The sequence below is a fragment of the Lissotriton helveticus genome, chromosome 9 (assembly GCF_964261635.1).
Source record: "Lissotriton helveticus chromosome 9, aLisHel1.1, whole genome shotgun sequence".
NCBI classification, from domain to species: Eukaryota; Metazoa; Chordata; class Amphibia; order Caudata; family Salamandridae; genus Lissotriton; species Lissotriton helveticus.
Window position 1 is genome coordinate 1,095,371,374 of NC_136070.1, and position 11,865 is coordinate 1,095,383,238.

General features: G+C 48.6%; 1 pseudogene; it reads left to right on the plus strand.

Moving 5' to 3' along the window:
* Positions 1 to 2,118: 2,118 nt before the first annotated feature.
* On the plus strand, positions 2,119 to 7,735 carry LOC144783697 (28S ribosomal RNA; annotated as a pseudogene).
* Positions 7,736 to 11,865: the final 4,130 nt, after the last annotated feature.

Here is an 11,865-nt window from a genome sequence, read left to right on the forward strand (position 1 = left end):
CCCGGCTGTACTCTGATCGATTAGGCACTCTCGGTCCATTTAGGGATGGACTGCTTGGCCAGCCTGGCTGTTATTTCAAGCAAAGGCTTCCATCCCGCATGGACTGTCTGACTCGAGGGCCTGCCGCCTGGCCCTTTTAAACCAATCAGAGCGAAGGCCGAGTGGCCCCGGCAGCTCGTGCCCCCCAGTGATCCGACCCGAGCAGGAGGGGTCGGGTGGTGCCAGGCCCTTGGATGCTGCTGCCCAGCAGGTCCGTAGGCCCCGCACACCACACCGTCACCCCTCTCTGCCGGGCACATTTCCACAGCAGCTCGGAACGGTCCGTTCCAAGGAGTGCTACCGCCGCCAGGCTCCGGCACCCCTGCGTCTCGCTCAGGCTGCGCCTCGGCCCGCCTCTACCTCCCGGGGAGGCGGCTGGGCCTGCCGGTGCCCATGCGACAGCACCGCTCCACACCCCTCCACACCCCTCCAGCGAGCCCTCCCGCCCAGGCGGGTAGGCTCCTTCCCCTGGCAGGCTCCTGAGAGATGGAGGGTGTGCGCGAAGGTTGCCGGTCGGGGATATGGGCACGCGGCTCCCACCCCGTCATCAGGTGCGGCTACCTGGTTGATCCTGCCAGTAGCATATGCTTGTCTCAAAGATTAAGCCATGCACGTGTAAGTACACACGGCCGGTACAGTGAAACTGCAAATGGCTCATTAAATCAGTTATGGTTCCTTTGATCGCTCCATCTGTTACTTGGATAACTGTGGTAATTCTAGAGCTAATACATGCCGACGAGTGCTGACCTCCCGGGATGCGTTCATTTATCAAACCAAGACCAATCTGGGCTCGCCGGGCCGCTTTGGTGACTCTAGATAACCTCGGGCCGATCTCACGTCCCAATGTATTGGCGACAATACATTTGGATGTCTGCCCTATCAACTTTCGATGGTACTTTCTGTGCCTACCATGGTGACCATGGGTAACGGGGAATCGGGGTTTGATTCCGGAGAGGGAGCCTGAGAAACGGCTACCACATCCAAGGAAGGCAGCAAGCGCGCAAATTACCCACTCCAGACTTGGGGAGGTAGTGATGAAAAATAACAATACAGGACACTTTCAAGGCCCTTTATTTGGAATTAGTACACTTTAAATCCGTTAACGAGGATCCATTGGAGTGGCCCCATCTCCTGTCACTCTCTGGGATGGGCACAGCGGTAGGCCCTCCCGAGATGAAACCCAAGCTCACCCGGCACCACCCCTGTGGTGGGAGGAAACCGAATGGCAGTGGACTGATACCACCTCCCTAGAGGGACTTGCTACTGGCTGACTGGGCCCTCCTGCGCCCAATGTCTCGGTCTGACCGAGATCTGGGTGACTGAGGTAGGGCCCTTCTCGTGTGGCAGGGCAGCCTGAAAGAGAAGGGGGCGAGGGCCTGCGAGGGGACCCTGGCGACTCTCGGTGGGAGGCGTGCGGGATGAGGAGCTGCCTGGGTCTTCTCTTCCGGTGCCTCTTGCACAGGCAGGGGTAGGGTGGGCTGTAGAAGCCAGCTTGGTGCCCGGCTCGGGGCCGCCCGGCGACGGACGGCTGAGGTGCATGTGGGGCCACCCTCCCTCGATGCCAGGTAACCGGCTTGACCCGGTCCCGTGTGGCTGGGCCGAGGGGTTTGAAAACTCGTGCGGTCCCCCCTAGTTACCCCGGGAAGGACCGGAGGCTGCGGGGCTGCCTGCTCACCAGGTGCCCCCTTCCATGCCCTGGGTGGGGGGACTCCCGGGCCGAGCGCCTGGCAATGTTTTTTCCTCCCAACTGTGCAATCTGACTCCCAGAGGGGAAGCCTTGAATGGTGGGCCTGTGACTCTTGGCGGGGGATCAGTTCGCCCCGCCTGGCTATGTGCCACGCGTGGCTATCTGTGGTGTACCACCGGCTGCCCGTGTGCACATGCCTCGGGCGCCAGCCTCCGTGACTTGCTTCCCGGGGAGGGCGAAACCCCTCCAGATCCGATCCGGGGAAAGAAGGCGCGCGCTGCTGGGACGCCAGGCCCCCCCTGCTCAGGCAGGGAGGCCTGGCCTTCCGCAGCAACCCCTTTTGACGCTCCGGTGTCATTCTTCCGACTATGACCTCAGATCAGATGTGGCGGCCTGCTGAATTTAAGCATATTACTAAGCAGAGGTAAAGAAAGTAACCAGGATTCCCCTAGTAACGGTGACTGAAGAGGGAAGAGCCCAGCGCTGAATCCCCACCCAGCGGCGGGCGCGGGGAATGCGGCGTACAGAAGACCGACTCCCCGGCGGTGTAGGGGGCCCAAGTCCTTCTGATCAAAGCTCAACCCGCGGACGGTATTAGGCCGGTAGCGGCCCTCGGCGCGCCGGGATCGGGTCTTCCCGGAGTCGGGTTGCTTGGGAATGCAGCCCAAGAGGGTGGTAAACTCCATCTAAGGTTAAATACGGGCGCGATAAAGATAGCCAACAAGTACCATATGGGAAAGTTGAAAAGAGAGTTCAAGCAGGCGTGAAACCATCGAGTGGTAAACGGGTGGGGTCCATGCAGTCCACCCGGAGGATTCAACACGGCGGGAAGGTCGGTGGCCCGGGAGTTCCGGATCCCCTCCGCGGGACCAGCGCCCAGGCCCTACCCGGCCCCCACAGGGCGCATTTCCTCCACAGCGGTGTGCCGCGACCGGCTCCGGGTCGGCTGGGAAGGCTTCGGGGTGGCAGGTGGCCCTCCCCTCCGGCAGAGGGTGTTACAGCCCCCCTGGCAGCAGCTTCGCTGTGTCCGCAGGGCTGAGGGAGATTCGACTGCCTCCGCCCCCCCCGGGCACCCGTCCCCGGCTGCCCCTTGGGGCAGCCCGATCGCGTCGCTCTGCCGGGCGGGGAGAACCACGCCGGGCAACAGGGGTCTGCGGTGATGTCGGTTACCCACCCGACCCGTCCTGAAACATGGACCAAGGAGTCTAACTTGTGCGCGAGTCAGACTGCCGAGCGAAACCCTGCGGCGCAATGAAGGTGAGGGCCGGCACGCGCCGGCTGAGGTGGGTTCCCACCGCGCTTCCAGCGGCGGGCGCACCACCGGCCCCTCTCACGCGCTCCGTCGGGAGGTGGAGCATGAGCATGCGTGATAGGACCCCAAAGATTGCGAACTATGCCTGGGCAGGGCAAACCCAGAGGAAACTCTGGTGGAGGTCCGTAGCGGTCCTGACGTGCAAATCGGTCATCCGACCTGGGTATAGGGGGGAAAGACTAACCAAACCATCTAGTAGCTGGTTCCCTCCGAAGTTTCCCTTAGGATAGCTGGCGCTCAGAGCCCCCTGGTAAAGCGAATGATTGGAGGTCTTGGGGCCGAAACGATCTCAACCTATTCTCATTTTTTGTGCAAAGGTATCTACCCAGGCAGACAATTGAGACAGAAAGCTGGCTATTACAAAAAACACATAATCATAAACATATAATTGATAAAATTAAAGCAATGGACTGGAATGATATCAAAAGGTTAATTTTTAATATAATTATAAAAGATGTATGGATACATATGATTCAATAAAAAATGGTTACATGATATGAGTAAACATTACTTCATTGAACTTTTCATTAATGGATATAGAACAAACATATCGATATACATAAAATGAGGGGTGGGGGCTTTTTCTTAAAAATAATTTCTCAAGTTTTATAAAAAATATGAGGCTGTATGTCAACGCGTTTCGACAAAGTCATTTGTCTTCATCAGGACAGATCGGTATTCAGCCACTTTTTCTAAATAAAATAAGATAAAACAAAATCACATATAAATCACAGTGCATTGCTATTACTAGTATTTACATAGATTGAACATGATTCAGATTAAAGAAATTTTTTTCTTTTTCTCTCTTTTTTTCTTTACATAGCCAGACTTATATTGTAGTACAACATTGATTTAAGGACACAAAGTTGGAAAACACTTACATATTTCATAAACATCACAGTATTATCAGTAACGGGATTATTCCCAAGAATATTCGTTTGACAGAAAATGGCGTAACATTTTAGGAATCCTGTATCTCTAAAACATACCTATAGTTCTGGATTAGTAGAGTAAACTATTACAAAAGGCTATTTCCCATATATCTCACCTGCCTATATCTCACCTGTATGTAATTTTATATAGGCAGACAGCCTATCTCAAACGAATAAGAAAAATGCGAATTTTGACTAAAAGTCAATATTAATAAGGAGACAGATTTATTGTGCGTATGCTGGAGTATTTTGGCATGATGTCTAATTCAAAAACCAAAGGTAAATAAACAGTGCGGTTAAAGAAAATCTGATCCTTTTAGAATTTAAATTGCGTTAGCTGCAAGATCAATAAATGATCGACATGTTATATGAGTTCACACACTCAAAAGAGCCTACATCGGTTTATTTACATTTAATTGCCAAATATCCTTACCTAAAAAAGGAGAAGTTATGAACTAATAGGTTCGTGGTAGATGAAGCGAGTAAGGCACCTCTCCTCTTATATCCGGAGACGGTATGTGATAACTGTTTAAGAAGAAAAATACGATGTATAAAGTCCTATACCAGTTTATTAAATGTTCCCAAATTTTCTCCATGTCTCAGTAAGACGTTCTTATTAGGTGATATTCTTACCTGTTTAAACGATAATCACTGCTTCCATCTTACTACTGCCTACAAATACTTTTCATCGTATTTAAAAGCGAGGGAAACCGTTCCTCGTTGTTTTCATTAAAAACCCGGTTATTAGTTTGGCTAGAAGGAAATATTGTTTTGTATCATTAGCTGCTCAAAGAATTATTAAAAAGGTCTAAAAAGAAACTCCTTTCTACTAGTGTTTACCTTTCGTGAGAAGTTCAGGGAAATACCGGGAAGGGCGGAGACCGTGGTATGATCTTTCTCCGTTTGTGTTTCAACAGGCGTCTGTATCTCGAAAGCGGCTGCAGTTCGTAAAATAAGATATAGTTTTGTGTCAAAAGCTGCTCTAGAAAATACATGAAAGGTCTAAAATGCCATCTTTTTACTAATGTTTACCTGTCTTAAAGAGCTCAGGGAAACGCAAGAAAAAGGGGCGGCAACCGTGGTATCTCTTTGCTCCGCTTGCGTTTCAAAAGGTGGCTGTAGTTCAAAAGCGGCTGCAGTTCGTAATAGATGCCTGTTGAACGTTACAAACACCCGCTGTTTAGAGAAAGGGAGGAGGAGGCCAAACCCACTCAGTGAAAATAGCAATAGATGTATAACGGGTGCAGTCTTAAAAAGAATTCCGTTTGGGAAATACGGAATTACATGATAACAATGCGAGGGTTCCCGGAGCTTAGCGAAAACTTACCGAAATAATATGCGCGGAGTTCGAAGCGTCTCTGCCTTCCTCGTAGTAGTTCGTGTGGAAAAGGATGATTACCTGTAGTCCTTTTACCACTAATATTTATTTCCTAAGTAGGCTCCGCCCTTCTGTAGGCTCTGCCCTTAATTAAAGAGACACTTTCTTTAAATAAGTACTGACTAGGTACTGACTAAATATTAGATCAGCATTTCAGGATTTAGATTTAAACAACATCATAATGAAATTTTATAGGAAAAGGAGGGGGCATTATCAGAGTGGAAAAAGTATATTTTCCATTGCATATGTTCATCGCAATAATATGACCAAGAGTTCAGTGGTGTCATATTATCGCGTTTTCCCACGGCAAGTCTTGGTTTAATCCGTGCTCGAAAGTCCCAAGGGTGAAGATCCAAAAGACTTCCCTTTTTCTACGAACATCATCTCCTCCTTGGTTTTGCTGCACATGGATTTTTTCTAAAATCCGCCATTTCAATTCTTCAGGTTTGTGTTTGAATTCTATAAAATGGTTTACCAACGGAGCTGTGATCTTTTGTGTTTTAATAGCTGACCTGTGCTCGGTTAGCCTAGTCTTTATCATGCGTGACGTCTCACCCACATACCCAAGGTTACACGGACATATGAGTAAATATACAAAATTTTTTGTATTGCAGGTCCAAAACTCTTTTGCTTGAATCTTTGTCTTATTGAAATCCATTGTTTCACCTATTATGATGGTTTCACAAGATTGGCAGGAACCACAGCGTGAAGTGCCCTTGATGGCATTTACTCCATCAATTGATTTTTTAATAAAGGGAGTACTAATAGTATTACCTTTATGCCGGGAATGGACCACGTGATCTTTTAGGTTTTTGTTTCGCCTATGGGCAAACATGGGCTTTTGTAGTTTGTTCTGGTTGTCTATAACATTTAAAAGATGCCAGTTTGAATTTATTATCTGCCTAACTGTGGAATTCATAGTTGAATGTTTAGTAATACATACTAATTTTGGATCTGCTTTCTGTTTTTGTGAGTTCAAAAGAGTGTCACGATCATAAAATCTCGCTCTCTTGTATGCTCCTCTGACTAAACGACGTGGGTATCCTCTCTCAATGAATTTTCGTTTCATAATTTCAGCTTGAGTGTCGAAGTCCTTTATACTAGTACAGTTCCGCCTTACTCTCAAAAATTGAGAGAAGGGGATACTGTCCTTCTGGCATCGTGGATGGTAACTCTTGAAGTGCAAGAGGGTGTTTCGAGCGGTAGGCTTAGTGAACAAGTCCACTTCAAGAGCACCCTCTTTGTTTTTAATATTTATGTCTAGGAACTCAACTTTCGATTCATTGATGTGTGCCGTAAACCGTAGGTTTTCATCTGTAAGGTTTAGCCACAAAAGGAATTCATTCAGGGTCTGTTTCCCATCGGTCCAAATAAAAAAGATGTCGTCAATATAACGGTACCAATGGGAAACAGACTCGAAGAAAGGTGCTACCTCATTGAAGATGAATTTGCTTTCAAACAAGATCATATAGATGTTGGCTATCGACGGAGCTATTGAAGCCCCCATGCTTACTCCTAAAAAAAACAAACAAAAAAAAAAAAAAAACCTCAACCTTTTCTCAAACTTTAAATGGGTAAGAAGCCCAGATCGCTGGCATGGAGCCGGGCATGGAATGCAAGTGGGCCACTTTTGGTAAGCAGAACTGGCGCTGCGGGATGAACCAAACGCCGGGTTAAGGCGCCCGATTCCAATGCTCATCAGATCCCAGAAAAGGTGTTGGTTAATATAGACAGCAGGTGGGCATGGAAGTCAGAATCCGCTAAGGAGTGTGTAACAAATCACCTGCTAAATCAACTAGCCCTGAAAATGGATGGCGCTGGAGCCTCGGCTAAGCCAAGACTAGTAGGAGGGCCACTGCGGTGAGCATGGAAGCCGGGGCGAGGGCCCGGGTGGAGCTGCCGCAGGTGCAGAACTTGGTGGTAGTAGCAAATATTAAAACGAGAAATTTGTAGGCCGAAGTGGAAAAGGGTTCCATGTGAACAGCAGTTGAACATGGGTCAGTCGGTCCTAAGAGATGGGCGAGCACCGTTCGGAAGGGACGGGTGATGGCCTCCGTGGCCCTCGGCCGATCAAAAGGGAGTCGGGTTCAGATCCCCGAACCCGGAGTGGCGGAGACGGGCGCCCTCGCGGCGTCCAGTGCGGTAACGCAAATGATCCCGGAGAAGCCGGCGGGAGCCCCGGGAGAGTTCTTTTTTCTTTCTGAAGAGCAGGGCGCCCTGGAATGGGTTCCCACCGAGAAAGGGGCCGAGCCTTGAAAAGCGTTGCGGTTCCGGCGGCGTCCGATGAGCTCTCGCTGGTCCTTGAAAATCCGGGGGATATGGTGTAAATCTCGCGCCAGGCCGTACCCATATCCGCAGCAGGTCTCCAAGGTGAACAGCCTCTGGCATGTTGGAACAATGTACGTAAGGGAAGTCCGCAAGCCAGATCCGTAACTTCGGGATAAGGATTGGCTCTAAGGGCTGGGTCAGTCGGGCTGGGGCGCGAAGCGGGGCTGGGCGCGCGCCGGGGCTGGACGATGCGCCTCCTTCCGGGACGGCGGCAACTCTGGACGCAAGCCGGGCCCTTCCAGTGGATCGCCCCAGCTGCGGTGGTCGCCTCTCCCCGTGCCCCCTCCCCGGGGGCGCGGAGCCGGCGTTCTGCCTCAGCCGGCGCCTAGCACAGTGGCGTAACGAACCTTGAGGGGGCCCCCCCTGCAGGGTACGTGAAGGGGCCCCCTCTGGACTTAATCTAGAGCTCCCCAGCAGAAGTGCAATGCTGACGGGGCCCCCCCGCACCGCGGGGGCTGCAGGGGCCTGTGTTACGCCCCTGGCCTAGCAGCTGACTTAGAACTGGTGCGGACCAGGGGAATATGACTGTTTAATTACAGCAAAGCATCGCTTAGGCCCGAGGCGGGTGCTGATGCGATGTGATTTCTGCCCAGTGCTCTGAATGTCAAAGTGAAGAAATTCAATGAAGCGCGGGTAAATGGTGGGAGTAACTATGACTCTCTTAACCTATTCTCGGTTGTAGTGGCCTTTACCTCCCAGTGGTCCTGCCGGTAACTGCCTCTGTAGTGCTAGTATCTGCGTAGAGAAGTCTATAGAGACAGACCAAACAAGGTTCTATCATGGCAGCGAGCATGATAGTGAGAAATGGCGAAGTAAACAAACCCAATTCCAAATGGGGTAGTTCCTGGAGAATAAAACCCCCGTTAAGATGGTGTAAGGAGGTGCTGTCTTTCCCAGAAATCATTAACCTCCTCATCGAATTTGACAAACCAGCACCCACTTCAAACAATGCAACAAGCAACGATTCAGATCACGATATAGGCCTCAGTTCACCCTCTGTAGCAGAAGAAGACACAACAGTAGACCTCAGCGAATCCATCGAGATTGTGGCCTCCTCAGCCAAGAATAACATTGGTACAACAAACTTTGAAAATCTTCCCGATGTGTACGAGGTCAGCAAAGATGTAATAACAAAGAAAAGTGACTACACAAAAAAAGTCACTTATTGGAAATCCCCAAACGAAAAGTATAAATGTGACTTGTGTGGAGACATATTGGGAACTTTTAAAGAACTGAGAAAACATGTCTCCAACAAGCACAAAGGCTTCTATCTTAAAACGTACTGCTCAAAATGTGACAAAGAAGCCGAATAGCACAATATTGCATGCCATTACGCCAAATGTAAAGGAAGACCTCAAAAAGGAGAGCTGCCATTCCTGTGCAGCTTCTGTGACTTCAGATTGGAACAAAGAATGGTGTTTCTCAATATGCTCGGCATGCGCACCCAAGAGAGCAAAATGAGGCTTGACTAGCAGCTCTAGCAAGCAGCAAACCGTCAAAATTATGGTCACAGGAAAAAATGCTGCTACTAGCAGAATTGGAAAAAGTATATGAAAACAAGAGGAATATTAATGCGTTGATGGTTCCACATTTTGACAATAAAATCAGTAAACAAATTGCAGAAAAAAGAAGAGATAGAAGAGATAAAAGCAAAAAATCAGCAAAAGATGTACTGCAAGCATCAAATGCTTCTGAAAATGACTCTTGCGATGAACCAGAGGGTACAGTGTAAGTAACAACAGAAAAGCGCAGAGACTTTATCAATAGCAAACTTGCGCAAAAAATCAAGAACTTTGATGAGCTGGAAGATAGAATCACAGTAATCGAGAAGTACGCCCAAAACGAAAAGCAACACGATGCTGCTATGGATCTGATGGATGAGGTAGTGACTTACATCTCAGAAAACACCACTGCTATGAGTCCTGCACCAGCAAGTGTACCAACTAATGAACCAGCAAGTGAACTCAATAATGAGCCTATGAACTCTTCTCAAGATGAGTACCAGAATGCCTCAGTAGGGAACAAGATAACAAAATAAACCAAGAAAAATTGAAGGCTTAATCGGACGCACAAGAAAAATTATGCCAAAGCAAAGAGCAGCTATAAAGAATACCAGGCAATGTTTAAAAAAGGCAAAAAGAAAATTGCCAGGATTATCACTGAGGGGGCAGAAGATGCCACCTGCCAAATCAGTGCTGATGAAATCTTTCAATACTACAAAAACATAATTGAGAAAGAAAACAAGAAAAACCCTAAATTTATGCCGATTGATCGGATACCAAAGGATTACGAAATTAGAAATTTATGTAAAGAAATAGCACTGCTCCAAATAACTCATGCCTGCGAGGACTCCGATTTAAAGAAAGCAGTGGGGACTGATAAGATTGGTCGTAATGACTTGTATAAAGTGCACATCAGGCAACCAAGACTGCTGCCCAGAATTTTATCGTCTTGGTTGTTGATGAGAAGAGTACCAGAAACTATCAAAAAGAACCGATCAATTTTGATACCCAAGAATGTACTGATTAGTGAACTTAAAAAAATAAATCAGTAACTGGCGTCCAATTACCATTGGTACTACATTCATGAATTTATTCACAAAAATACTAACTAAAAGACTCTCATTTTTTGTTGAATTGAATACGAGACAAAAAGGCTTCATGAAGGTGAAAGGTTGTCTCGAGAATCTGACTCTCCTGCAAAATATCATTAAAGGGGCACGAAAAAACAGTCACTCATTAGCAGTAGTGTTCAGAGATATCTCAAAAGCCTTCGACTCTGTCAGCCATGGTCACATTATACAGAGTCTCGCAAGGCACAGAGGGGCATATTAACAAGGGCTTTATCTCCGCTTTTTTGGCTTTAAAAGCCAAAGAAGGGGAGATAAAAATATCACTACGCTTCCCTTTGCATCTCTAATAAGATTCCAGAGCAAAAAAATAGGAGAAATGTCGACTCTAGTCAGGGCAAGGAACTCACCCACCAAATATAACCCCTGCTCACCTCTTTGGTAGCTTGGCACAAGCAGTCAGGCTTATCTCGGAGGCAAGGTGTAAAGCGTTTGCGCGCGCACCCAGCAACAACACCCAAGGCCCACCACAAAAGAAACTCCACAAAAGGTTATATATAAAAATAGCCTTTGTCTTATACCAAACACATTAGATAATAAACACACACTTTACAATGTGCTACAGGCACGGGCAGAATTTACAGGGGATTATATACATGGGACAGGGCCACATGGATCACTGTCAGGAATAAGGTAGAACTAGAACTTGGTAGAAATAACACTTTGTAGGAATAACACTTAGCACATAGAATAATTGTAGCACCAAATAGCAAAGGTAGCACACAACCAGTAACCACTGGCAAAAGGTAAGTACACCCTACGCAATCCTAAACACCTTAGGCATATATCACGCAGGGAACCATGAAATCACTAGCAGAACCTATATTAGGAAAAACAACCTCTTAAGCATAAACACACATTTAGAGGTATAGGCAGAAAGGCATATTATGCAGAAATCACAGTGGGCAGGTAATCACATTTGTGCCAAAATATCACAGAACTGACCCCAGGCCAACCTGGCCTCTCAGGGGCTCACAGGCCCAATGTCCAGTATGTCTGGGCTGCTGCGCAGGCAGCCAAAGAAGATTCGCAAGGGCCTAAACGAAGCAGCTGCCCACTAAGTGCTGGGCAGCTGTAGGAACTGAGCCTGGCACCAGCGTGCCTCCTGGCTCCCTTCTGGGGCTCTGAGAAACAACAGTGCCCTTAGGAGCTTCGTGGGCTCTTCAGCAATAATGCCACCACACTGGGGGAGCGGCCCGATGCCAACTGGGGCCGCTCTACCCTCTAAAATGGCCCCCAACAATGTGGATGTGGGAGCCTCTCGGGCTCTAAACAACAATGTGCCTGGGAAGAATAATGCTCCCTTTGGTGGAGCCTCACCGGCTCTAAATAAACTGTTGCCCCTCATGTTGGAGCGGCCCACAACGGCGGGCCCATTTAGAAACAGGGGAGTCAGGCGTGGTGCCTCACAAGGCACCACACTTGGGCACAGGGAGCTCCCCTTTCATCTACGGGGACTCCCAACTTCCTGACAAGATGCCCCCCTCCTCTGCACTACTCACCGTGGCTTCCCTGGCAGCATGCCGGGGCGGGTCTTCCTTCCGGTGCAGCCCAGCGCGG